The sequence below is a fragment of the Cupressus sempervirens genome, chromosome 5, assembly GCF_028749045.1.
Source record: "Cupressus sempervirens isolate cs-2001-9-10 chromosome 5, ASM2874904v1, whole genome shotgun sequence".
In the NCBI taxonomy this organism is placed as follows: domain Eukaryota; kingdom Viridiplantae; phylum Streptophyta; class Pinopsida; order Cupressales; family Cupressaceae; genus Cupressus; species Cupressus sempervirens.
This window is the reverse complement of record NC_143122.1, coordinates 979,438,709-979,465,234: the sequence shown is the minus strand read 5'-3', so window position 1 is coordinate 979,465,234 and position 26,526 is coordinate 979,438,709. Positions and strand designations below refer to the sequence as shown.

The following is a 26,526-nucleotide window of genomic DNA, read 5'->3' as shown; positions in this document are numbered from 1 at the left end:
TAGTAAAGTTTGCATATCATTAGTACATTTGACACCATTTTTAGACCAAAATTTTTGACCATCTATTAAAATGGGGTCAAATTGGTCGAAATAGGCAAGGAGAAACATTTTTTTTTCAAATCCATGCCCGTGTTGTTTGAAATTTTGACCAACACATATTTCACCCTAAGTGTTGGTCAAAATTTTGACCAACACGGGCTTCATGATGTTAAAATACAAAAAGTTCTATTTTGTGTGCACGAATACAAATACATAACTTTTTGGGAAAATGGAAATGCATCTCTTCTATGAGAAAGTGAGGGCATCTATGCTTCCTTAGCTAGTTTTGATAATCAAAAATCTAGATCCATCAAAAATGGAAAATCTTATAGTAAGTAATTCTAAAATTTGGATTGAAAAGCACATATTAAATACATGAATAGACACATTTTTTAATGAACAATGTCTCACTTTGAAAAGGTTGATTATTCTCTTTCTTTTTTCAAAAGAATGTGATGTGTATTCTTTTCAAATCATTTTAATTTGCATTGGTATTGATGATTTCCGGTTCTCTTGGAATCAAATCCTTAAATTTTTCTATTTGTGGAGGGTTTTTGTGTGTTGCATATAAGGGTTGGTTCTTTGAGCATCAAGATTTTTTTGCTTTGTTTTTTTGATTGAGAATGTTATCTTTGTCAAAGAGTAACTCTTCTTTGCATATCTAAGGATTCTCTTTGGGGAAAGCATAGCTAAAGTTCTAATGTATGCTACTATGAGGAGTTCCCTATGAGAAGGCCATGGCTTCTTGGAGAAATAATGGAGTTAGATTAATCAGCCCTTGGTTTTTTGGTGTGAATAAGTTCTACTTCTAGTAGTGAAAAACTCTTTGTTTGCAAGTAGATGATTGATGTAAAGGAGCTAGGTTCTTGAATTTTCTTCTTTTTAAATGGAAAGGAGCACTCATAGGGGCCTTATAAAAGTAACATAAGCTGACCAAATGAGATACTTGAACACATACACAATAATATCTCTCTAGGTAGGAGAGTAATCTTGGGTCTACTGTTTTTAGATAATGTATACTTTAGCAAGTTTTGAATAATATACAACACACTTCATTATTTAACTCAAGTACTAGATTTGTCTAAATGATGCATTCATACATTTTTCCCTTAATACATGAGCTCTTCATATGAGAATAGGGGAGAAATTTTATAGCTGGAAGGACTATGTGAAATACTTGGCATCAGGTAGGGATTTTAATAGTGCAAAGGATATCAGCTAAAAGAGACCCAGAAATAAAGTTGGCAAAAACCAAGCTGATGTCATCAAGGTTCAAGATGAGGGTGAACTTAAACTAGTTAGACAATGCCCCAAATGAGTAGCCATTGTGATGAATTACAAGGAAAATACACTTCATCAGAATATGAAAGATTCAATAATTGAAGCCAAGGAGGAAACAACTATGGAAGAGGAGGAGGTTGCCGTTAGTTTAATAGTGAATGAACAACACTTAGAAGAAATGCCTCCACAATGACACTTGATAGATTTTATAATCCATGATTTTTAGGGTGCCTCTCAGCCAATAGAAATGGTGTATGCTATGGATCTTTATATTATTGGATTAATTTTACCAAAGGAAGGTTTATTGGATAAATCAAAAGGGGTTTGTTGTGAGGGGTTTGGGATTGTGGAAACATGGTCCATAATAGGATATGAAAATGGGTCTTGTGTTATATGGCTTCAAACTGAGGTAGTAGAGTATGTGTGTGTAAAGCTTGTTGGCTCTTAGATGAAGTTCTTCAATATTTTAAATGAAAAAGAAATGCTTTGTGTTGAGGTATACGAGGCTCTCTCCAAGCTTGATGGAGGTAATCCTGAACTAGGATTGGATGAATTGGTGGCACGTGTTGCACGATCTATGTCTTCTAATAAGAGTTTTTAGGGAAGCTTTTGTGGGAGAGATTTCATACTTTCTCAAGGAGATTTAATTGTAAAATTGATGCAGGAGCATCTTGGGTTTCCTTGCAATCCTACACTATTTTGTTCCTTTTTCCAGTTGATGCTGAGTTTTCGATTTCTAGTTGATGCCGAGTTGCTAGTTTATAGTTGATGCTAAGTTGCCAGTTTCTAGTTGATGATGAGTGCTAGTTTTTAATTAATGCCAAGTTCTAGTTTCTAATTGATGCTGAGTGTTAGTTTCTAGTTGATGTCGAGTTGCCAATTTCTAGTTGATGTCAAGTTACCAGCTTCCAGTTGATGCCTAGTGCCACTTTCTAGTTGATGTCAAGTGCTAGTTTCTAGTTGATGCCGAGTGCCAATTTTCTAGTACATGCCGAGCTATCCAGTGTGTGTTGAGTTATCTGTGTTTTTGGTTCTTAGTGGGAGCTAACTTTTGTACTTAATTTCAATCATGAATTTAATAATAGGATCTTGTCTAGGGATGAGTGCTAATCATCTTGATGTCAGCCTTTCTTTATGTAATATTCTAGAACCTTGTGTAAGCCATTTTGGCAAGTATTTAAGGAAGTCTTAGGTTAGGTTTTAGTAAGTAAGAAGAAGAAGGAGATAGAAGCTAGAGGCCAGAGAGCGAATTTGAATATTGTATTTATGATTGGCCATATCCCAGAAGGCCTTAAAAATGGGCATGTATGTTCATATTTTCATAAACCAATAAAGGTATCTTGCTCTCCCTCCTTGGTTCTATATTTTGTGGTGTATTTCTATTGTTTTATCTCTTGCAGGCTGGTTTGGATAGCTGGGTGAGCCCTAGGCCCTGGTTATTCTCTTCCCTTGTTTGCATTAGGTGGTATTAGAGATTGAGGTTCATCCTTGTGAAGATTGGATCATGTAGAACCCTAATTCAAATTTGGTTGTAGGGTTGTAGATCTTTGGATTTGACCTATAACTTGTAGAGGGTTATGATCTTGTAGGAACGTAATTTTTAAAGATGGTTCATGGTAGCAGAAATAATGTTGATAATGCTATATTAGATCAATTGAGACAAATTGTAACTAGATTAGATTTTGTGGAGACAACCCAAAGGAGAGGAGCACATCTTGATGATGTAAGTGATGATGAAGCAGTAACAACAAACCCTAATCTAGAACATGAAGAAGATCAAGATGAGGAAAGATTGTTGAGAGTGTTGTCTAGGGAAAATTCAAAGCTTGTTGTGGAAGTTGTTCCTTATAATAGAAAATTGGACACCAATGTTGTGTTGGATTGGATCTCTGATATGGAGAAGTTCTTTGAGTATGAAAACACTCTTGATAATAGGAAGGTGAAGATTGTAGTTACTAGGTTGAAAGGTCATGCATCACTATGGTGGGAGAACTTGCAAATAGATAGACAAAGGAGAGGAAAGGAGAAGATCAAAACTTGGCCAAAGATGGTAAACAAAGTAAAGAATAAATTCCTTCCTATTGATTACCAAGTTAGCTTGTTGAGAAAGATGCAAAATTTGAAACAAAAGGACATGATTGTGAAAGATTATACTAAGGAATTCTGTAGATTGGACATTAGATCTGAACATGTGGATGATGATGTTGAGAAGATTGCAAGATACCTCAATGGATTGAGATCTAGAATTTAGGATGAGATAAGTTTTGTGAAGTTGGAAAGTGTAGAAGAAGCATATCAATATTCCTTGAAAGTTGAGGAGATCTTGACAAGGAAGCATGAACAAAGACAAATAGGTAGAGGTGGTAGATTTCAGAGAGGCAGAGCTAGATCTTATGGAGAAGGTAGCAGATCTAAAAATTCTATGCAAGATAAGGGAAAATCTAAATGGAAGAATGATGAAAAAGGAAAGATTGAGTGGAAAGGTGCTATTTCTTACCAAGAAAGAGGTAATTCTTATTCTAGAGGTGGATTTCATGGTAATTATTTTAGATGTGGTAAAGAAGGACATAGATATTTTGAATGTAGATCTTCTAAAAGTGGGTAGAATAATAGAAATGTTGTCATTCAAGGAGATGATGAGGGTTCACCAAGTGGACCTAAGGCTAGAGAAAATTTAATGGTGAGAAGAACCTTATGTAATAAAGGAAGTGATGAGGAACCTATTTTAAGAAGAAGTCTATTCAAGACAAGATGTAAGATGGTTGGAAAATGCTGCAAAATGATCATTGATAGTGGAAGTTCTACAAATCTAGCATCAAAAGAGCTAGTTACCAAGTTGTAGTTTTAGAGGCTAAAACATCCCAAACCTTATCATATTTCATGGATCAAAGATGAGCATAAGATATTGGTAAGTGAGCAATGCCTTGTGAAATTCAAAATTGGACATTAATTTGATGAAGTTTTGTGTGATATTATGCCCATGGATTGTTATCATATTTTGTTGGGTAGACCTTGGCAATATGATAGATATGTTGTAAATGATGGAAGATTAAATCAATATACTCTTTGGGTGAATGGGAAGAAACAAACATTGTTGCTTTTGATTGAAAGTCCATACGAGGTTAATTATACTGTTGTAAAAAATTGAATGATTAATGGAAAACAATTTGAAAAGGAAATAAAAAAGAATCAAGTCTATTTTTTTATAATTCCAAGAAAACTGAGTGTTGTCAATGGAGACCGAGTGAAAGAAAATACTATTAATTGAGTGATAGTTAGTGGTGATCGAGTGATGGATGGTAGTATTGATCGAGTACCAGAAAAAATTGTAGAGTTGCTAAATGAGTATAAAGACATTATTGTTGATAATATTCCTAATGGTTTACCTCTTGTAAGAAGTATAAGTCACTATATGGATCTGATTCTTAGAGCTAGTTTTCCAAACAAAGCACCATATAGATTAACACCTATAGAGAATGAAGAACTTAACATACAAGTGCATGAGTTGTTATAGAAAGGTTTGATCAGAGAAAACTTGAGTCCATGTGTTGTACCTACTGTATAAGAACCTAAAAAGAATGGAGAATGGAGAATGTGTACTAATTCCAAAGCCATTAACAAGATAACAGTGAAATATAGGTTTGGTATGCCGAGGATGGATGACATAATGGATTGTTTGAGTGGAGAAAAGTATTTTACCAAGATTGATTTGAAGAGTGGCTATCATCGATTTGTAATACCCCAAAATTGGCTCATTGCCATGATCACCAATTCTGGTCTATTATGACCAATCCTAAGACTTATTCTAATAGGAAATTCTCATTCTGATTGTCACTAATTGACTTAATTGACAAATGCAGAAAACCCTAATCTGCATATATCTAATTTAATAGTACTCACTCATATTAGCCACATTAAACCTATTTGATTTAAGTTTAATTTAATCTAAATTATTTATACTTTATTAAATTAAATTATCTCCTAAGGCTAATGTACTATGGAATTAAATTTATTTAATTTAATAAATATACCTATTTCTAATTAATTAAAAAAAATTATTTAATTAAATGAAAAGCTATTTCTAATTAATTAAGCAAAGTTATTTAATTAAATAGGAAGTTATTCCTAATTAATTAAATGAAGTTATTTAATTAAATAGAAAAGTGTCTCTAATTAATTAAATGAAATTATTTAATTAAATAGAAAATGTATTTATGAGAGCATATCTCATTTTATTAAATTAAATATTCTTCCTAATTTTATTCTTCAGTTTGAAAATGGGAATTCCTAGACAACTACTGATCAAACTAGAAGTGAACTAGATCACTTGCTCTCACACTAAAGTCTATCTAAGCTGACTAACTCTTACACTTAAATCTGAGCTAGTTAACTCCCTTTAATTTGGGAATCTTCCACCATGACTAAACCTCATATTCAATCTTGTTCATTGATTGGAATTGATCTCAACCGTTGAAAGATTTCAGGATTTCTATTTAAGAGACCCTTAATTCTTCATTACAGTGGTGGATTTTTGATTTTCTATTGAATTTCTATCGCATTTTTCACTCACTTAACTCAATGCATTCTCACATATTTTCATCATTTAGCTTAATTTAATTTAGCATTTAAAATGTATGCATCTAGTATAATTTCTTTTACAAGTTCTTAAATTAGTTTTCATTATACATTTAGAGTAAATTTTCACATTCATCTAGCTTAGTAGCATCTCTCAAATCTTTCATTCTTAGAGGGTCTAGTTGCTTACACCTCAAATCTAAGGAAATTTAATAATCAAAATATTTCTAGATAGAAGGCAATAGGTCACCTTGTCAAACTATTCTTGGGTGAACGATCTCATGTTCATTCTAGGATGAATCCACAAATAAATATCGGGTTGAAGTGTCTGTAAGGTAATAGAGGCCACATTCACAGGTACACTTCTGGCACCCACCATGGGGCCAAGAAAATCAATTTCTCAAGCCTTCTCTGCACTTTTTAATTAGTTTTCAAGCTCTTTGTCCATACAATTTCGTATAGATTCAAGAATCTTTGCCCGAGATAATCCATTTTTGCGCAAGGATTCTAAATCTTCGTGCGAAGAATCTTTTTGATTGTCATGAGAAAGTGCCCAAGCATGTGAACCTTCACATGGCACCTTATTTCTTCACTTGGGTAGTAAAAAGATTTTGCATGGCTCTGCTAGAGATCTCACAAGAGATCTTGTAACAAGAACCTCTATTTCAAGCATTTTTACTTTGCAATTTACTCAATTTCCTTAATGTACTTTTCTTGGAATCTATGTTTCTCTATTTCTCTAATTTTTTGCAGCTTAACTATTGTCTATAGGAATTTTTTTTGAAGATTCCTTATATAACCCACTCAAACATGGACTAACAGTTTGCTTGCAGAATGATTGCCAAAGATACGTTTGACGAAGACCATTTTTAAAACCCACAAAACAACATGTCTTATTTATTGCTTTCAAAACATAGATTAATTAGGGGCTTATGAACTTCCTAGGGTGCAAGATAGAAGAATATAGGATTATGCTCTTCACCACTTGGAGGTCATGACCAAGGGTGAATCAGAAACCTAGATACTTCTGAAAGATGACTTTTCAAAGAAGGCAAGCAGCTTAGTGGTTCTCTAGTATGGGTCCTTTTCTATGAAGAGATGATGATTTCCTTTTAGGGAATCTGAATCTTGACAAAGGGAAAGTCTAGATTGATTAAGCTAAGTTGGTAATTAACCAATTTTGTGTGTTTGGGAAAAAAAGCAAGGTAGAGGAGTATGCTCTTTCCCCTTGGGGGAAATAAAAAACTTTGACCCTTGCGATCAAACCACCAGTCTGAGTCAATCCTTTAGAGGGCTTGCCGGAGTGATCCAACCTCCAAGAACAACCCAAGTGAGCACACTCCTTTCGCTGGAGATTCCAACTCACTATAATAAAGATGCTTTATAGAGAAAAAGATTCCAACGCCGAATTAATTTCTTCCCCTTCATTCTTGATATCGCATATCAAGGGGAAGCTTTGTCTATGCACTGGTCGACACGGGCCCCTAGCTTGCTAAGCAAGTAGTGTGCACTTTCAAATGTTGGTGTGGGTTGCTAGTCTCAACTCTACTTGTGAAGCCACCAAAAATAAAAAAAAATGAAAGCCAAGTAAAAACCTTTAGTTAGAAGCCACCCAGTTCACCTCCAAAAGGAGGCATAATCTTTGTGCAAGGAGGGGGAAGAATCTCTCCTATAGAACTCACCATAAGCATGCTACTGGATGTTTGAAGGTGGTATACATGCTCATCCCCTACCACAAGGGTGCTTGTTTAACATATACTATAGAGTCTTTTGAATATACCAAAAACATGGGCACCCTCTAGGGGGTGACACAACTATGTGAGGTACACGCATGCACATAAGACGTGGGACAATGGTTTTTCCTTCTCTACTAATGTTTTTTTTAGGGATAAAAGCATGTTTATTCTCAAGTCATAAAAAATTCTAAAACTATCTACAACAAACAAAGTTCAAGACTCCCCTATCGTATCGAGTTGCTTTGCCCTCGGTAGGACTGTTTTCGACTACTGCTTACTTCCCACTATCTTGTTCAAACACATTGGCTTGATTGAATCCTGAAACATTGTCCAAATTTCTTACTAAGTTAACCTCGCTATCTATCCAATCAAATTTATTTGATAAGTCTATCCAATTTGTCCAAATAGTCTAAAAATCTCTTCAAAATCCAACACTATTGTTAATCTGGTCCCGATTTTTGTACAGAATTGCACTTTCTCATGTGAGAATTTTTTTTTTTTGCCTGATCCGGTTAAGGTCTTCACACAAGATCTTGTGTACAACCACATGATATCTTGCCTCTATCTTAGCTATCCTATCATTTTTTTGTGCGACATAGAAAAAGTCCTTACACAAAATTAAACTATTGTCATGAATCTTCGCATGATCTGATGAACTTCCTCGTGCGACTTTCATAGAATCTTCACACAAAATCGTACTCTAAAACTATCAAATCAGTTAATTTGACCAATCTATGATCTTCCTCCAGTCAACTTCCTACACTGAGTTGTCCTTTTCTATCCATGCACAATCCTGAATAGTGGCATTTAGCTGAACCAAAGATTTGTGATCCACATTTTGACTAGTCTTACCTTTTACTTCTCTAGATTCTTGTTTCTTAATGCTTTTCATACTCCATGTTATGATAGTCATAACCTTTAGCTATTCTAGCCTCTAAATCAGACTACTTGTGCCTTAGTATATAACATTCTTGTCTTACCCTATTGAGACTCAGTCTTAGTGCAGTCCTTGTCTAGGTTCTTGCTACTTGTCCTTGTCTATGACTATTGCAACTAGGAACAACAACATGTTTTATCCTCTTAGACTTAGGCAAGGTTGTGTTAGGGGTTGTAATCACAACAAAGGTCATTTACCTTTCATTACACAATCTGTATCTAGTTTAGCTAGTGAGGCATCTTCACAATCCCCCTAACCTGTTAGGTTGCCTTGAATTCAACAAACATTTTCCATAAACCTACAAAAAATTAGGAATCCTTTGTATCAAGAAGATACGAAGACAGGTAGAGGTCTTGTATCACCAAACATGATGTTTGACTCATTTTTCAAAGGACCTTTTGAAACACAATACACTAAAACTAAACACATTCCTACAATGACTAGTCGTGAACCTGAACATGGTAATCATAGTAGACGTCAAGAACCACCTAGGAATGAAAAAGAGAAAGAGAAAGACCATGACACCGATGAGGAACAAGAAGAGGTGGAAATACTCATTGAACACATAGAAAATTTTTGACAAGACAAAAACTTTCAGAAGGTCATGGGAATCCTACTCAATGAAGAGAAAGAAAAGTATTTTCTCAAATTTGCTCGAGAGGGAGCAAAGTTGCCCTCTCATTTTAATGTGGAAACTATTATCATTCCTGAAGAAGAAAATGAGACTTGTAAACTCCAAAAGCAATTGAAAATTATGCAAGATCAATTGGCTTAGATGATGCATGAGAAAGAGAAACCCACAAAAACATACACATTGGATGCTCTTTGTCCATTTCCATTTGACAAAAGTGTTAACATGCCACCTTTTCCATGAGGTATAGAGCTACCCAAGTATGACAAGTACTTTGGTACCACTGATCCCCAAGATCACTTGTGGGAATTTGGTGTTTTTTCTATGGAGTTTATACATGATCAAACATACCTCATGTGTTTATTCCATAGAAGCCTAGGTGGTCAAGCTTTAGAGTGGTTTTCACATTTACCTCCCAGTATTAAGATATTTGATGAAATTACCAACTTATTTATTTAGCAGTATTTTCATAACATTCAACATCCTCTCAAAATTTGAGATTTGTGCAACCTTAAATAGAAAGTTGGAGAACCTTTTCTCACATTCCTCCAATGGTGGAGACAACTGTACACTAAGTATTCCCACAAAATTCTAGAAATGGAGAAGCTCAACATTTTCACTAATAACCTCCTACCTAATTTTTGATATAGAGTCCAACTTCAAGGTCCACGTACCTTTGAAGACATGATCACACAGGCTATTTGTATTGAGGAATTTATGGTCAAGAAAGGCAAACTCACTCTTTAGAGGGACATAAAACAAGGTTTCACTTCCAACAGGGATAAAGCCAAACATGTCAACAAGAATTGAGAAATTGTACATGATGGAGTCATTGACAATGTCAGACCCAAACTTGCTAAAGTGACATTTAATCTCATAGATGGCCAAAAATCCTGAGAAAACTCCTCTTGATAATAAGCCATCTGGGAACAAACCAAGAAACTCATGGGCAACACACCCTAAGTGAGATTATACACCCTTGGAAGAACCTTTGGACGTGGTTTACAAAACATTGCTACAACATAAACTTATTTCACCCAATTGTCCCTATGATCCACAACCACATCCACCATGGTGGAATGAAACATCATTCGATGAGTATCACCAAAATAAGGGACACAAAACTAGTAACTACATAAACTTGCAACATAAAGTCTAGGACATGATTGATGCTGGTGATCTTGTGGTAGATGGACATAACAAAAACTTGAATCACAAGGCGTTCAAAGAACCTTTCCTAGCTTATGAAAAAGGAGAGAATTTGAGACCACAACCCTACAACAAGGTCAACTATGCATATTCCAATGATGAAAATGTCATTCACATGGTTGAACCTGTGGATTTTGAATACTGTGAAGTTATTACCATTAAGGGTAAACAAGATAATGACAAAACCAAGACACCATTTGTCTTTAGGGGCTCTACTCTCAATGCAATGGATAATACACCCTCACAACACTGTGCTAATGTTGTCACTCATTCTCATGCCAAGTTGGTGCTCAAAGGCCCTGTGCTTCCTACTTTTGATCTTGAACAACACAAAGACAAAGCCCTTGCTAGACCATCTGGCAAAGGTGCAAAACCCACAATGAACTTGACAGAAACTAGTTATAGTGTTCTCAATCATTTGAAATGAGCTAATGCTTAGATTTCCATCTTTGAGCCACTTAAATCTTTCCTACTCACAAGCATATTTGGGACAAAGCCCTCACTGAGGAAAATGTTCCTCAAGATCTTGATCTTGAGCGATTTTAATCCATGGTAGATCGCCTAACCTTGCCTTATCTCATGACCTTCTCCAAGGAGGATGATAACTCACTAAGTCACCCACACAATCAAACACTACATATTAAGGTTATGATCCATCAGACACGTGTTCATTAGGTACTCATTGATAATGGAACTGGCCTAAATATTGTCTCTGCTGCTCTCCTTAGACAATTGAATTATTTTGAGGACTCTATTGATCCTCAACGTAAGATCACTATGAAAGCATATGATGAAGTGGAAAAAAAGTCTCTAGGTCTTGTGGTTTTACCCATTCACATCGGTCCTATAGAAAGGGATGTCACCTATCAGGTGCTTGACATTCCCTTAGGTTACAACATTCTGTTAGGACAACCATGGATACATGAGATGTGCATTGTGCCATCCACATACCACCAATGCATCAAGTTCCCATTTCATGGTTTTGAAGTTACTATTCCTACCACTACTAGTTATACCTACAATATGCTCAAGGCTGCTGAAACTTTTGTCCCTGCTAACCATGAATCCACTAATTATCATGACAATAAGCTAAAACAAATCGAACAGTCATTCAGACTGAAAGAAACTAGCATGGGAGAGTATCACATTGAACCAATGCTATCATTGACATCTCTTCCAGAATCTCCTTGTCATTATGTGAGACCCTCAAAGGCAAAGAAGCCTTTCGTACTGACACCTTAGACCAAGTATAATGACACTTTTGTTAAGGCTACAATCCTCTGAGAGGATGAAAGTGAAAATAGAGCCATTATAGCATGGCTTTGTAAAGAAGAGGCTCCAGTGGACCTAACAGAAAAAGCTCGAGAAATCACTCCTAAGAAATATGGGCCTGGTCTTAAGCTTATGAAGCATTTTGGTTACAAGGGAACTAGCCCTATTTGGTGCAATAACAATGGCCTAATTGATCCTATCAAAGCAATAGCTCAAACAAACCATGATACAACTGGCCTAGGATTTAAGAAGGTTCCTTTTAATTTGGGACCAAATAAATTCATACCAACACCTGAGAGTTCATCTAAAAATGAGTCACAAGCTGAGTAAGATAATCAAGAGGAAGAATCCGATGTTGAGGATTCCTATCCTCATCCTATTCCTCATGATCTTGCTAAATTATTTTATGAGCCAAATGACTTTGCGCCACGTGTTAGCACTATGGATGATACTAGTAACTCTTCTGAGGACAATACTGAGCAACTCAAATATCATTCAAAAAAGGGAGAATCTAGTCAGTCATCCCATATTGAGTATTTTTGTAAGAACCCAGAGGATGAAGGTGAGTATGTCTCTATCACTGTTGGGGAGTTCTATAATCTCTCACCATGTAGCACTGATTCTAAGGAATATGAGTTTGACTCTCTTTCAGAAGTGACTACTGATAAAGACATTGACCAAGTGCATGTCTATGAAAACCAAATCAAAGTGGGTGAAATGTTTAGGGTTAGGTCACATGGGTCTAATACAACTAGTGTCCTAGAGTCGTCAATTACTAATGTTCATACTTTGAGGCATTTGAACACACCCATGGATGAGGTTTTCATAGGTCTCAAATTGCTGGTCCAAGCACTTAATAATGATACTGTGAACGCAATTGAACCAGCCACTACTCTCTCACTCATACATCTCAAGCTTATAGACTAGAAACCTAATGCATCTAGTGAAGTCTTGACATTCCAAAATGATTATGCTCTCACTTGTTACCTAAATGCTATCAAACCTATAACATCTTCAACCAATGAGCAGAGTGTCAACATGACTGAGACTGACATCAAATATCTTAGACATACAATTAAAATGAAAAAATGCAAAAAATTTGATGACGAAAACCACATTATGGCAGTGTCAAAACCCAAAAAAGTAAAAACAAAAGACATATCCAAGGGTGAAAACCTCTCTAAGGTTCCCATGGATGAGATATTTGATGTGCTTCCTAGTCACTTTTAGGAGATATCATCAGTGTTAATAGAGCCAACACAACCAATTAACCTAGGCACAAAAGAACATCCTCATATGATACATCTGGCACACTCACTATCACCTGAAGAGAAGGAAGAATTCATTGCCTTGTTCAAAGAAAAAAAAAGAAATTTATCTTGGACATACTCTGACATGCAAGGATTGGATCTTGATCTTATCATGCATCACTTGTCCATAGCACCAGGCATCAAATTAGTTAAATAGAAGCTTTAGAAAATGCATCCTCACGTTGCATTGCTCGTCAAACTAGAACTAGAGAATCTTCTAAAAGCTAGTTTCATCTGTACCATTGATTATGTTGAATGGATATCCAATATTGTTCCACTTTCCAAGAATGATAAATCTATTAGGGTTTGTACAAACTTTTGTGATCTTAACTTGGCATGTCCTAAAAATGACTTTTTGCTCCCTAATATTGATATGATCATGGACATGATGGCTAGCTATGAGATGTACTCACTTATGGATGGTTTTTCTGGATACAATCAGATAAAAATTACACCAGAAGACCAGGATAAAATGGCTTTCACATGTGCATGGGGAACCTTTTGTTGGAATGTGATGCCATTTGGTTTGAAGATTGCTTGTGCTATGTATTAGTGGGCTATTACTACAATTTTCCATGACATGATGCATAGAACCATGGAGGACTATGTTGATGATACCTTGGTCAAAAGTGCTAAACACAATACTCATATGCAAGATTTGGGGCCCATCCTAGATCATATGGAAAAATTTAGTCTTCGACTCAATCTTAAGAAATGCACATTTGGGGTCACATTAGGGAAGTTGCTAGGATACATTGTTTCTGCAAAAGCAATTGAGATAGATCTAGACAAAGTAAAAGCAATAATGGACATGCCACCACCCTAGAACATCAGTTAGATGAGAGGACTATAGGAAAAGCTCCAATTTATTCACAAGTTTATTTCACAATTGGCAGATAGATCACAACCCTTCACAAAGACCTTACATAAGGGTGTGAAATTCAATTGGAGCCATGATTGTGAGCAAATATTAACATAGATCAAACAATATCTTGTCAGTTTGCCAATCCTGATGCCTCCCATCCATGGGAAGCCTTTTCTTTTATACATCTTGACAACTAAAATGTCTTTGGGAATACTTTTGGCTTAGGAAGACAATGACAACAAAGAAAGGGATATTTATTACTTGAGCCAAACACTGATCTCTTATGAGAAAAATTATATCATTATTGAGAAAGCTTGCTTGGTAGTTGTCTTTGCTTCCCAAAAGTTGAGACACTACATGCTTGCCCACACTATGAGGCTCATGGCTAAAATAGACCCACTAAAGTACTTGCTTAGTAAGGCAACTCTCATAGGAAGATTGGCTAAATGGGTTATGATACTCAGTGATTTTGACATAAAATACATTGAATGCAAGACTATCAAGGGATAGGAAATTGCAGATTAGCTGACCAATGCACCCATACAGAGTCTTCTACCAATGAACATTGATTTCCTAGATGAGTTGATTCTGACACTAATGCACCACACATGGGTTATGTTCTTTGATGGATCCTTCACACAAAAAGCATCAGGTGCTAGATTACTCTTCATTACACCATATAGATACTCATTTCCCAAAGTGTACAAGATTATGTTTCCTTGTACAAACAACATTCTTTAATATGAGACTTTGATCAATGGCATGCAGATTGTGGCCGAATGGAGATTGGATTAGTTAGACATCTTTGGTGACTCTCAACTTGTCATCAATCAGGTTAATGATGTGTACCAAACAAAGGATGAGAAACTAAATCCTTCCAAGTGCACTTTGCACATATAACCTTCCAACAAGTTCCACGAGAAGATAATAAAGTGGCTGATGCTATGGCTACTTTGGCCTCCCTACTATAGAGGTCTGAAAATGATCTTTAACATGAATTCTTGGTGGAAGAGTTACACTACCCAGCCTGTGACACCCCTGATTCTAGGATGATCTATTCTATTGTTGGACAAGAATCATCCCACTACCATCACATTTATTCCTATCTCTGCAATCAAACCATTCTGGAAGGTTTGACCTAGAATGAGAAACATTACCTAATCCTTAAGGCTTTGCATTATGTCACTATTGTTGACAATTTGTTTAGGAGAGGTCTTGATGGAACACTCCTTAGGTGTTTAGAACTCGAAGAGTCCAAACATGCACTAATTGACGTTCACAAGGGTATTTGTGGATCTCACTCCAATGGCCTAACATTAGCTCATAAAATCCTTAGAGCTAGTTACTATTGGCCTAAAATGGAGCAAGAAGCTATCAAGTATGCTAGATCCTGCAAGCAGTGTCAGTTACACAAGAATCTAATCCATGCTCCAGCTAGAGAGTTGATTCCCTCTACTACAACATGGTCATTTCAGCAATGGGCCTTCAACTTGGTGGTACAGATCCACCCAACCTCCTCTAATGGACATAAGTTCATTATCACAGCTATAGATTACTTCGCAAAGTGGGTAGAGGCAATACCTCTTATAGTTGTCGATGGTAAAATTGTAGCACTTTTTATCACAAACTACATCATCTGCATATATGGTGTACCATCCTCAATCATTATTGACAATGGAGTAAAATTCAAGAATAAAGACCTCAAGGAACTATGCAAGAAATTCAAAATCACAAAAAATTGGTCTTCCATTTATTAACCCTAGGGTAATGGCTAGGCTGAGGCATCCAATAAGGTGATCCTCAAAATTCTTCATTGCACAGTCAGCAAATTAGGGAGAGATTGGCATCTCTAGATCAATCCAGCCCTATGGGCATATAAGACAAGCATCAGAACTCCAATGGGCATGACTCCCTTTGCTTTGGTGTATGGAGCAGATGCTGTGCTTCCAATAGAGGTCGAGATTCCTACCTTAAGAATCTCTATGAAGGGCCTTATTACTGATGATGACTATAGGATAACCTGGCTTCAAGATCTTGTGTTACTGGATGAATGTCAACAAGTGCCATGTGATCATTTATGCACATATCAACAATGAATGGCAAGAAGCTACAATCAGGGGGTCAAGCCATGTGACTTCTAGCTGGGTGATTCAACAACAACAAGTCCAAAAAGGGAAGTTTGAACCAAACTAGCTCGGTCTCTACATCATTACTCTAGTAAATGGATGTAGCGCCTATCAGCTTTCTACAACTGAGGGAGAAGTGCTAAAGGAACCTGTCAACACTCTCCATCTAAAATGATTTTATACTTGATTTGATAGCAATACCTCTTTGTGCACATCTATATGTCCTGAAAAACTCATAAAAATTTAAAAAAGTCCTAAAAAATATTGTTATCCTAGTGAAAACCTAGCAATAGGTGCCATAGTAACACCAAACCAAGTGAAAAATCTCAAAAATACAAAAAAATAAAAAATAAAAAGAAAAATACCAAAAAAAGAAGTGCCATTGGTGAAAACCTAGAAACAGGCATCATGGTAGCAAAAAAAATTAAAATCCTGCCAAGAAGGTGAAAACTTGGTAAACAGATGCCTCTTGTTCCCACTGCTCAATCTTGTAGCGCATCTTCTAGCTATTTTGTACAGTCACTTTCATGCTTTCACTTTCCTTTTTTTCCCTACTTTCCACTCATGTATACATGGATTGAGTCTTGTTACAACTCGAGGGCATTCCCCTTCAGTGTCACTATTTTTGAGATTCTCCTCATAGAATCTCCTTTGCGATAGTCACCAGTGGTCCTTACTATGTCTGCCTACTATCACTAGTGTCACTATTTTCAAGATTCTCCTCATAGAATCTCCTTCATGATAGTCACTAGTGGTCCTCACTATGTCTACCTACTATCACTAGTGTCACTATTTTTGAGATTCTCATCATAGAATCTCCTTCACGATAGTCACCAGTGGTCCTCACTGTGTCTTCCTACTATCGCTAGTATCACTATTTTTAAGATTCTCCTCATAGAATCTCCTTCATTATAGTCACCAGCAGTCCTCACTGCATCTGCCTACTATCACCACTATACCTCATTTTCAAGATTCTTTGCATAGAATCTCTTTCACAATAGTCACCAGTTGTTTCAACTGTGTCTACCTACTATTGCCCATGTCACATTTTTAGATTCCTTTATGGAAGATCTCTCTTGTGTCAGTCACCAATCATCTTGGTTATGTCTATGTATTGTCGCTCAATCCTCTTTAGGTTCTTCATCTTCAAGTCTCCTCTTTGACCTCAGTCACCAGTCATTCTAACTACGTATGCCTACTATTGTCACCCTACTAAAGAGATTTCTTTCAAACATGTTCTAGACACTGACATTTTACATCAATTCCATGACAAATAATAGTTTCAAAACAACATACTTGTTTGGATATACTGAGCTTTTTCTTTGTTTGCTTTGTTTTCTCTTTATCATGTCCCTTTGAGCAACTCGATGATGTCATTTCTGATTAGAGAAGTAATGAATGGGAGCATGATCTTTTCTTTGCTTTTTGTTTGCACTTTAGTTCTAATTAGTTGACATATTCCTATAAAAGGGGTGTTCACTATAAGAGCCTCCATCTCACATTGGATGGCTAGCTTGACTCCTTTTATATGAGTATATCAATAACGTAGGTACTTCTCCTTGTCTGTTGGAGTGAACTCTTCATGCTATAGTATATACTAATACTCATCCTCTTAAGTGAATGTATGGGTTACTACGAGTATACCTAGCATATTTCTGTCTTAGGTTATGAACGCAAGGTTCATTATGGATAGAATACTTACTAAATACTTAACATAATATGGATCTCTTGCTGTTTGATGTTCCTATCATGAAAGAAACATTATGGTCATCTTGGCATTTATGCTTTGATGCTTATGTTAACTTGCTATATTAAAAGGGACCAATGTTATGGTCATTCTAGCTTCTTATGCCTTGAATGCTTACATTTAACTTTGAAAAACCTATGACATATGTCCTATTAATATTTACATGATTGTAAAGTCAGTGGTAACTATGGGACATATAAGCTTTCTTTAAGTCCAGTGATGATAAATTGTTGAGGCTCAGTAACCAGACCTAGGGTTGCATTTAACATAGTCTTGTATTTCATCCTTCACTTGCATAAGCATGTGATTCAATTGCAAATCTACTTTCACCTTATGTGTTGATCTCTTCAAAGTATCATGTTTCTTAATGACTGCACAAAACCCTCTTGGCTATTTTGGCTACTTTGAACCCATTTTTGGGATCAAATTTGAAATCTGACACACCTAAGTGCCTCAAAAATGTATTTTTGAATTTTTGGGCCCAACGCAATTGAATGCTTGTGTAGTCCAAATTTTTTTAATATTTTGGGATTCCTAGAATTCTTTCAACTCAAACTTCATCATATTTTCAAAATATATTTTTGAAATATACAACTTAGGTCAATCATGGCTAATTTTGGTTATGGTCAAACTTGGTCTTCTAGACCTCAAAACCATGTCGAATTAACTCTAAATCTTCTTTTGATTTCTTCTACATTCTGTTGAATCTCAAATTTCTTCTACTACTTTATGTCACATTTTTGGTGTGTCATCTTTCAATTTCACTCCTGAGAGGGCAGAATGATTACATCATTGAATACGTATTGCTCGGGGCATCTTGTTTCCATCTTATGTCCTCATCATTTGGGGCATCACACCATTAGGAGCATCTTGTTTCCCTCTTTCTGACATCTTTTTCATCTTATCATCATTTTATTACAGGTATCGGAACTATCTAAACCTCGACTCCTATGGATCAAGCCTTGTTCTGGGGATGATTCTATGACTCATAATTTGATCTTGCTATATTTTATCACTCTTAGGTATCTAGGTGTTCTAGCTAGATCCTTAAAGATTAAGCTCTGTTCTGGGGATAATCTTTTAAATTCTTATCAAATCTTAGGTATCTAGGTGATCTATCTAGATCCTTAAAGATTAAGCTTCATTCTAGGGATAATCTTTTAAATGCTTATCAAATCTCAAGTATCTAGGTGTTCTATCTAGATCCTTAAAGATTAAGCTCTGTTCTAGGGATAATCTTTTAAATGCTTATCAATCTCAGGTATCTAGGTGTTCTATCTAGATCCTTAAAGGTTAAGCTCCATTCTAGAGATAATCTTTTAAATGCTATCAATCTCAGGTATCTAGACATTCTATCTAGATCCTTAAAGATTAAGCTCCATTCTAGAGATGATCTTTTAAATTCTATCAATTTTAGGTATCTAGACATTTTGTCTAGATCCTTAAAGATTAAGCTCCATTCTGGAGATGATCTTTTAAATGCTATCAATTTTAGGTATCTAGACATTCTGTCTAGATCCTTAAATATTAAGCTCCATTCTGGAGATGATCTTTTACATGCTATCAATTTTAGGTATCTAGACATTCTGTCTGGATCCTTAAAGATTAAGCTCCGTTCTGGAGATGATCTTTTAAATGCTATCACTCTTAGGTATCTAGACATTCTGTTTGGATCTTTAAAGGTTAAACTTTGTTATGAAGGAAACCTTTAAAACACTTATCAATTTTGGGTGTCTAGGTATCTTTCTTGGATTACTATTAAGCTCTATTCTAGAGATGGTCCTTAAAAGCTTATCAATTGGTCTTTGTATCATCAACTTTGGAACCAATCTTATCTATTGATCTTCACATCATGCTTTTTGATTTTCTTTGAATTGAACATGTTGCTTGCACATTCATTCAAAGAGGGGCAAAATGTAATACCCTAAAATTGGCTCATTGCCATGATCACCAATTCTGTTCTATTATGACCAATCCTAAGACCTACTCTACTAGGCAATTCTCATTTTGATTGTCACTAATTGACTTAAATCACAAATGCAAAAAACCCTAATCTGTATTCATCTAATTTAATAGTACTCACTCATATTAGCCACATTAAACCTATTTGATTTAAATTTAATTTAATCTAAAGTATTTATAATTTATTAAATTAAATTATCTCCTAAGGCTAATGTACTACAAAATTGAATTTATTTAATTTAATAAATATGCCTATTTATAATTAATTAAACAAAATTATTTAATTAAATAGAAAGCTATTTCTAATTAATTAAGCAAAGTTATTTAATTAAATAGGAAGTTATTACTAATTAATTAAATGAAGTTATTTAATTATATAGAAAAGTGTCTCTAATTAATTAAATAAAATTATTTAATTCAATAAAAAATGTATTTGTGATAGCATATCTCATTTTATTAAATTAAATATTCTTCCTGATTCTATTCTTTAGTTCAAAGATGGGAATTCCTAGACAACTACTGATCAAATTAGAAGTGACCCAGATCACTTGCTCTCACACTAAAGTCTATCTGATCTGACTGACTCTTACACTTAGATCTGAGCCAGTTAACTCCCTTTAATTTGGGAATCTTCCACCATGACTAAACCTCATCTTCAATCTTGTCCATTGATTGGAATTGATCTCAACCATTGAAAGATTTTAGGATTTCTATTTAAGAGACCTTCAATTCTTCATTACGGTGGTGGATTTTTGATTTTCTATCAAATTATTGTCACATTTTGCACTCACTTAGCTCAATACATTCTCACATATTTTCATCATTTAGCTTAATTTCATTTAGCATTTAAAATGTATGCATCTAGTATAATTTCTTTTACAAGTTCTTAAATTAGTTTGCATTATACATTTAGAGTAAATTTACACATTCATCTAACTTAGTTGCATCTCTCAAATCCTTCATTCTTAGAGGGTCTGGTTTCTTACACCTCAAATTTGAGGATATTTAATAATCAAAATCTCTCTAGATAGAAGGCAACAGGTTGCCTTGTCGGACTATTCTTGGGTGAACAATCTCATGTCAATTCTAGGATGAATCCGTGAATAAAGACCGTGTTGAAGTGTTTGTGAGGTAATAGAGGCCACACTTCATAGGTACACAATCAGAATCAAAGAAGGTGATGAATGGAAGAAAAAATATGGTTTGTATGAATGGTTGGTTGTGCCTTTTCGTTTGACTAATGCACCTAGTACTTTCATGAGGTTGATGAATAAAGTTCTAAAAAGATTCTTGGGTAAGTTTGTGATTGTTCATTTGGATGATATTTTGATATTTAGTAAGACTATGAAAGAACATCTTGAACATATTAGTCAAGTATTGTAGAGATTGAAAGAGGCAAAGTTGTTGATTAATCTGAAAAAGTGTTCTTTTATGCAAGAGGAGATTCTATATTTGAGATATGTGATTTCAGTTGATGGATTGAAGATGGATCCTAAGAAGGTTAAAGCAATTTTGGAGTGACCTACACCTAAGAATGTGGGTAAGGTAAGATCATTTAATTGTTTGGCTAGTTTTTACAAAAAATTTATAAGGAATTTTAGTGTTGTTTGTAATTCTATGACTAAAACAATGAGGGGAGATAAAAAGGAATTCAAGTGGACACATGGAGTTGATAAGAGTTTTGAGACTTTGAAATAAAAGGTTGTTGAATTACTTGTATTGGCTTTTCCTAATTTTAACAAAGTATTTCAAGTTGAATGTGATGCATGTGGTAATGCAATAGGAGCTGCGTTAAGTCAAGAAGGTAAACCTATTGCTTTCTTTAGTGAAAATTTGAATGATGCTCAAAGGAAGTATTCTATGTATGATTAAGAGTTTTATGCTATTGTTCAAGCCTTGAAGAAGTGGAGACATTATTTTATTCCTAAGGAGTTTGTGTTATATATTAATCATAAAGCTTTATAGTACTTGGGAAGTCAACATAAATTGAATCAAAGACATATGAAGTGGGTTGAATACTTGTAGGATTTTACATTTGTGATCAAGCATAAGAGTCGAGTTACATTTGTGATCAAGCATGACTTGAATGAAGGTTGAAGTTCTTGGTTTTGATGAAATGAAAGAATTGTATGATGCTGATCCTGATTTTTTTGAGGTGTGGAGAGAATGCAAAACACCAAATTTGACAGATCACATAAGTAAGTATGATGAGTATTTCATTCAAGAAGGTATGTTGTTCAAAGGTATTTAGATGTGTATTCCTAGAAGTTCTATGAGGTTGAATTTGATTAAGGAAAAGCATAGTGGTGGATTGGCTGGACATTTTGGAATTGATAAGACATTGAGTTTGCTGAAAAAAAAGTATTATTGGCCTCAAATGTATAAGGATGTTCAAAAATTTGTAAAGAGTTGTGGATTATGTCAAGCTACAAAAGGGATGAGTCAAAATATTGGTTTTTATACACCTATTATTGTTCCTAAGAAACCTTGGATTGACATTAGTATGGATTTTGTTCTTAGATAGCCTATGACAGTGAAAGGGTATGATTCTATATTTGTTGTAGTGTATGGATTTTCTAAGATGGCTCATTTCATACAATGTAAGAAGACATCAGATGTTGAGCATGTTGCTGAACTTTCCTTTAAACAGATTGTGAGATTGCATAGATTACCAAGAAGCATTATTTCTAATAGAGATAGTAAGTTTGTTGGTTATGTTTGGAAGACTTTGTGGAAGAAGATGGGTATTGAGCTGAAGTTTAGATCTACATTCCATACAAAAATAGATGGAAAAATAAAGGTTGTGAATAGAATCTTGGGTAATTTTCTAATATTTTTAGTTGGAGACAAACCAAGTAATTAGGAAATGGTATTAGCACAAGCTGAGTTTGCATACAATAGTTCTCTTAATAGGAGTATAGGGAAGATGCCTTTTGAGATTGTTACTAGAATGCATCTTAGAGGTATATCATATTTGAGAGATGTTGCTGGTGAAGAAAAGAGAAGTGTTGTAGGAGAAGAATTTGCTGATTTTATGGAGTCTTTTCATAAGGAAGTGAAGTTGAGGTTGGAACAAAGTAATCAGAAGTATAAGGAGAATGCTGATCAGTCTAGAAGACATCATGATTTTCAAGTGGGTGATGAGGTAATGGTTCATCTAAAGAAAGAAAGATTTCCTATCAAAATATTCAGTAATCTGAAGATGAAGAAATTTGGACCTTGTAAGATCTTGAAGAAGTTTGATAGTGGCAATGCTTATGAAGTTGAGTTACTCGATGACATGGATATATCTCCTATATTCAATATTTCTGATTTGTATAAGTATCATGAGTTAGATGATGAAGTTGTTATACTCGACGATTATCCTAAGCTGAAGAGGTTGAATAGGTTTGGGATCAAAGAATTGGTAAGAGTACAAGAGGAAAAGATTACTATGAGTGTTTGGTGAAGTGGAAGAATAGACCTATTGAAGATGCTACATGGATTTCTCAATCTGGGTTGGATTTAGCTCTAGTTGTGACACATGCATGATTCAGAAGAATCATTTCTCCAACCTTGGTTGTCTAATGTAGGAGCATCCTAGGTTTCCTTGTAATTCTACACTATTTTGTTTTTTTTTCCAATTGACGCCAAGTGCCAGTTTCCAGTTGATGTTGAGTTGCCAGTTTCTAGTTGATGTCGAGTTGCTAGTTTCGAGTTGATGTTGAGTGCCAATTTCTAGTTAATGCTAAGTACCAGTTTCTAGTTGATGTTGAGTGTCAGTTTCTAGTTGATGTTGAGTTGCTAGTTTCTAGTTGATGTCGAGTTGCTAGTTTCCAGTTGATGCCGAGTGCCGATTTCTAGTTAATGTTGAGTGCCAGTTTCCAATTGATGTCAAGTGCTAGTTTTCTAGTACATGTTGAGTTATCCAATGTGTGCCAAGTTGTCTATGTTTTTGGTTCTTAGTGGGAGCTAACTTGTGTACTTAATTTCAATCATGAATTTAATAATAAGATCTTGTCTAGGGATGAGTGCTGACCATCTTGAGGTTAGCCTTTCTTTATGTAATATTCTAGAATCTTTTTAAAGCCATTTTGGCAAGTATTTAAGGAGGTCTTAGGTTAGGTTTTAGTAAGTAAGTAAGAAGAAGAAGATAGAAGATAGACGTCAGATAGAAAATTTGAAGATTGTACTTATGATTGGTCGTATCCCAAAAGGCCTTACAGTTGGGCATGTATGTTCATATTTTCATAAAACGATAAAGATATCTTGCTCTCTCTCCTTGGTGTTGTATTTTGTGGTGTGTTTCTGTTGTGTTATCTCTTGTAGGTTGGTTTGGATAGCCGAGTGAGCCCTAGGCCTTGGTTATTCTATTTCCTTGCTTGCGTCAAAAACAACTAACTGGTTTGGACAATAATTCTGAAGAAGGTGATCAAATTTTTACTGATTTGCTTGCTCTTATAGCTTTGGAGTAGGAGCGTCTTCAATCAAAACATATGAGATTTGTTGGTATACAAATTAAAGAAAGCTCTGCTAGTACTACTATTGGTGCTTCATCTATCTATGAGGAGGATGAGAAGCTTGCAAGATTGATGCAAGAAGAGAATGAGTGGATGGCTACAAGACCAAGTCAAAAGTCTCAAGGCAAGAAGAAGTTCTACATCAAAATCAATGAAGATTAAATTGCAAATGATTATCCATTGCTTGCATATTATAAGGCCACTAAGATGAATATCTCTTTTATGATGATTCATGTATATTAGATCCTGAAGATCTACCCTATAGGATGTTGCATAATTGGTCTTTATACAATTCTAATTCCAAGCTTGTTCCCCTAGAACTTCTTCTAATTCTTGGTGGTACTAAGATAGATACTATAGTATTTGGCTTAGGTGTCATGATAGAAGATGATGGTAGTGGCTATTGTTTGGATGCTAACTTTGGAGGGGGTAAAAATTCTCAAGATAATGAGTTTCATGGGTTTCACATATATTTAAGTGCTATCAAGGAATGGATGATAGAATTTGAAGAAAATATGTTCTTCATATCAATATGCATTGATGGTGCTTGGTATAGGCTTGGGAAGCCTTCTAAGAAATATTTACCATGGTATAAACCCATTCTAAAAAAATTTAGGCTTGCAATCAAAATAATTGTATTACTGAAGGAGTAGAGTCATACTTCAAAACTTTCTTTCTCAGATGTGGTTAGGAAGCTGGAAAGCCTAGATAAAAATGAGCCATTTTTTATCTCACCCAATCTGGATGTTGTAGAAAGGTATGATGTTGTTGATGGTCAAATTATTTTGTAACAATTTGCAGAGTATCTAGATGAATGCATACAAAGGAGTGTCTTTGTGATAGGCCTTTCTATAAAGATGGAACAAAGACATCATACAAAATTTTCTTTCATAAAAAAGGGAGTCATAGTCAAAGAAAAGAATTTGAATCCTAGGGCTAATGCATGACCCAAAACTATCAGCAAAAAAGTAATGCATGCAACTACTACAAAGCTAATAAATTGCATTTGGAGTGAGTACTACTCAATCTTTGTGTCTAATGAAGTAAAGGAGGAAAATGGTGAGAATGGTGAGAAAGATGAGGAAGAACATGCTTAGGAAGATAGTGAGGATGAGGAAGAGATTGATTTGATTGTGGTGGACAAAATTGAACTCTCCCCTATAATTAGAACAAGGAGAGGCAAATTGAGTAGAAAAGATATAAAATGGGTAGGCCGATCTATTGGTAAAAAATCATCTCGAGAACCCCTATATAAGATGGTTTCTACTGATGGAGATATTTTTGTGGGAAGTGCAGTTCTAGTGTATTCAAAAGGTCAAGACTAGCACTTTGAGGATCTTCCCACTATTCTTTTTGTTGAATACATGTATGAGAAATCTAATGGAATAAAAATGATTCATGGAAGAGTTATTTACATAGGTAGTGAAACTTTGTTAGGAAATGCTGCTAATCCTCGTGAAGTCTTTTTGACTCATTAATGCCATCAAGTTGATGTGAAGGATGTAAAATAGTCTGTAGGAGTGGAGATTAGATTGCAATCTTGGGGCTATTAGTATAAGAAATAAAATTTGATTGTAGATGAAGCTAACAAGGCACGTGCAATAGAGATGGAAAGGAAGAAACTCCTAGTTGAATACTTCTGCAAGTCTCTATATGCACCTAATTGTGGTGCTTTAATTTCTCTTCCTTATGATACTTTAGGTCTGGGAAATGGGTAGTGTCAGTCTTGTAGAATAAGAGAAGATGAGAAATATAATTTAGAACTCTACATGCTTCCAAACAATGATGGATTTAAGTACAAAGGTCTAGAGTACTACCCACATGATTCTATTTATGTTGATCTAGAATAGTTTTCTATTGTTAAAGATGAAAATGAACCCTTAAAAAAGTTCAAAGAAAGTGGGAATAGGGGTCTTAGACTCTATGCTATTTGCTAGATTTTGGAGATCAAAAGCTCTGGTGGCTTAAAAAAGTCTGAATGCAAGCCCACAAAAATAAAAGCTCAAAGATCTTTTTGCCTAGATGATGTCAGGCTTGAAAAGGCCTATACTACTAATATAAGGGAGGTAATTCAAGATTTATTTTTGTAGGGATTCTTTTCTATTTTTTTTAATTTTTTCTCTAAATGTTCTAGGGCTTTATTGGAAAACTTACATCTGATAAGTAGGAGATATTATCCATAGCAAGTCAAATTATGATATTATTAACTATTTTGTTTTTGTGTCAAATTCATTGACCCATGTCTCATGAGCAATGGTTCACATGAAGCCATCTCTCATGAGAATGAATGGAACACTTGGCACTCATTATTTCATAGTTGCATATGCCTGGTAGCTT

The 26,526-nt window shown here is 35.1% G+C and overlaps 1 pseudogene; it reads left to right on the top strand.

The window, feature by feature from the left end:
- Positions 1–1,369: 1,369 nt before the first annotated feature.
- LOC149559211 (DNA (cytosine-5)-methyltransferase 1A pseudogene) lies at positions 1,370–25,514 on the top strand (annotated as a pseudogene).
- The last annotated feature ends 1,012 nt before the right edge of the window (positions 25,515–26,526 follow it).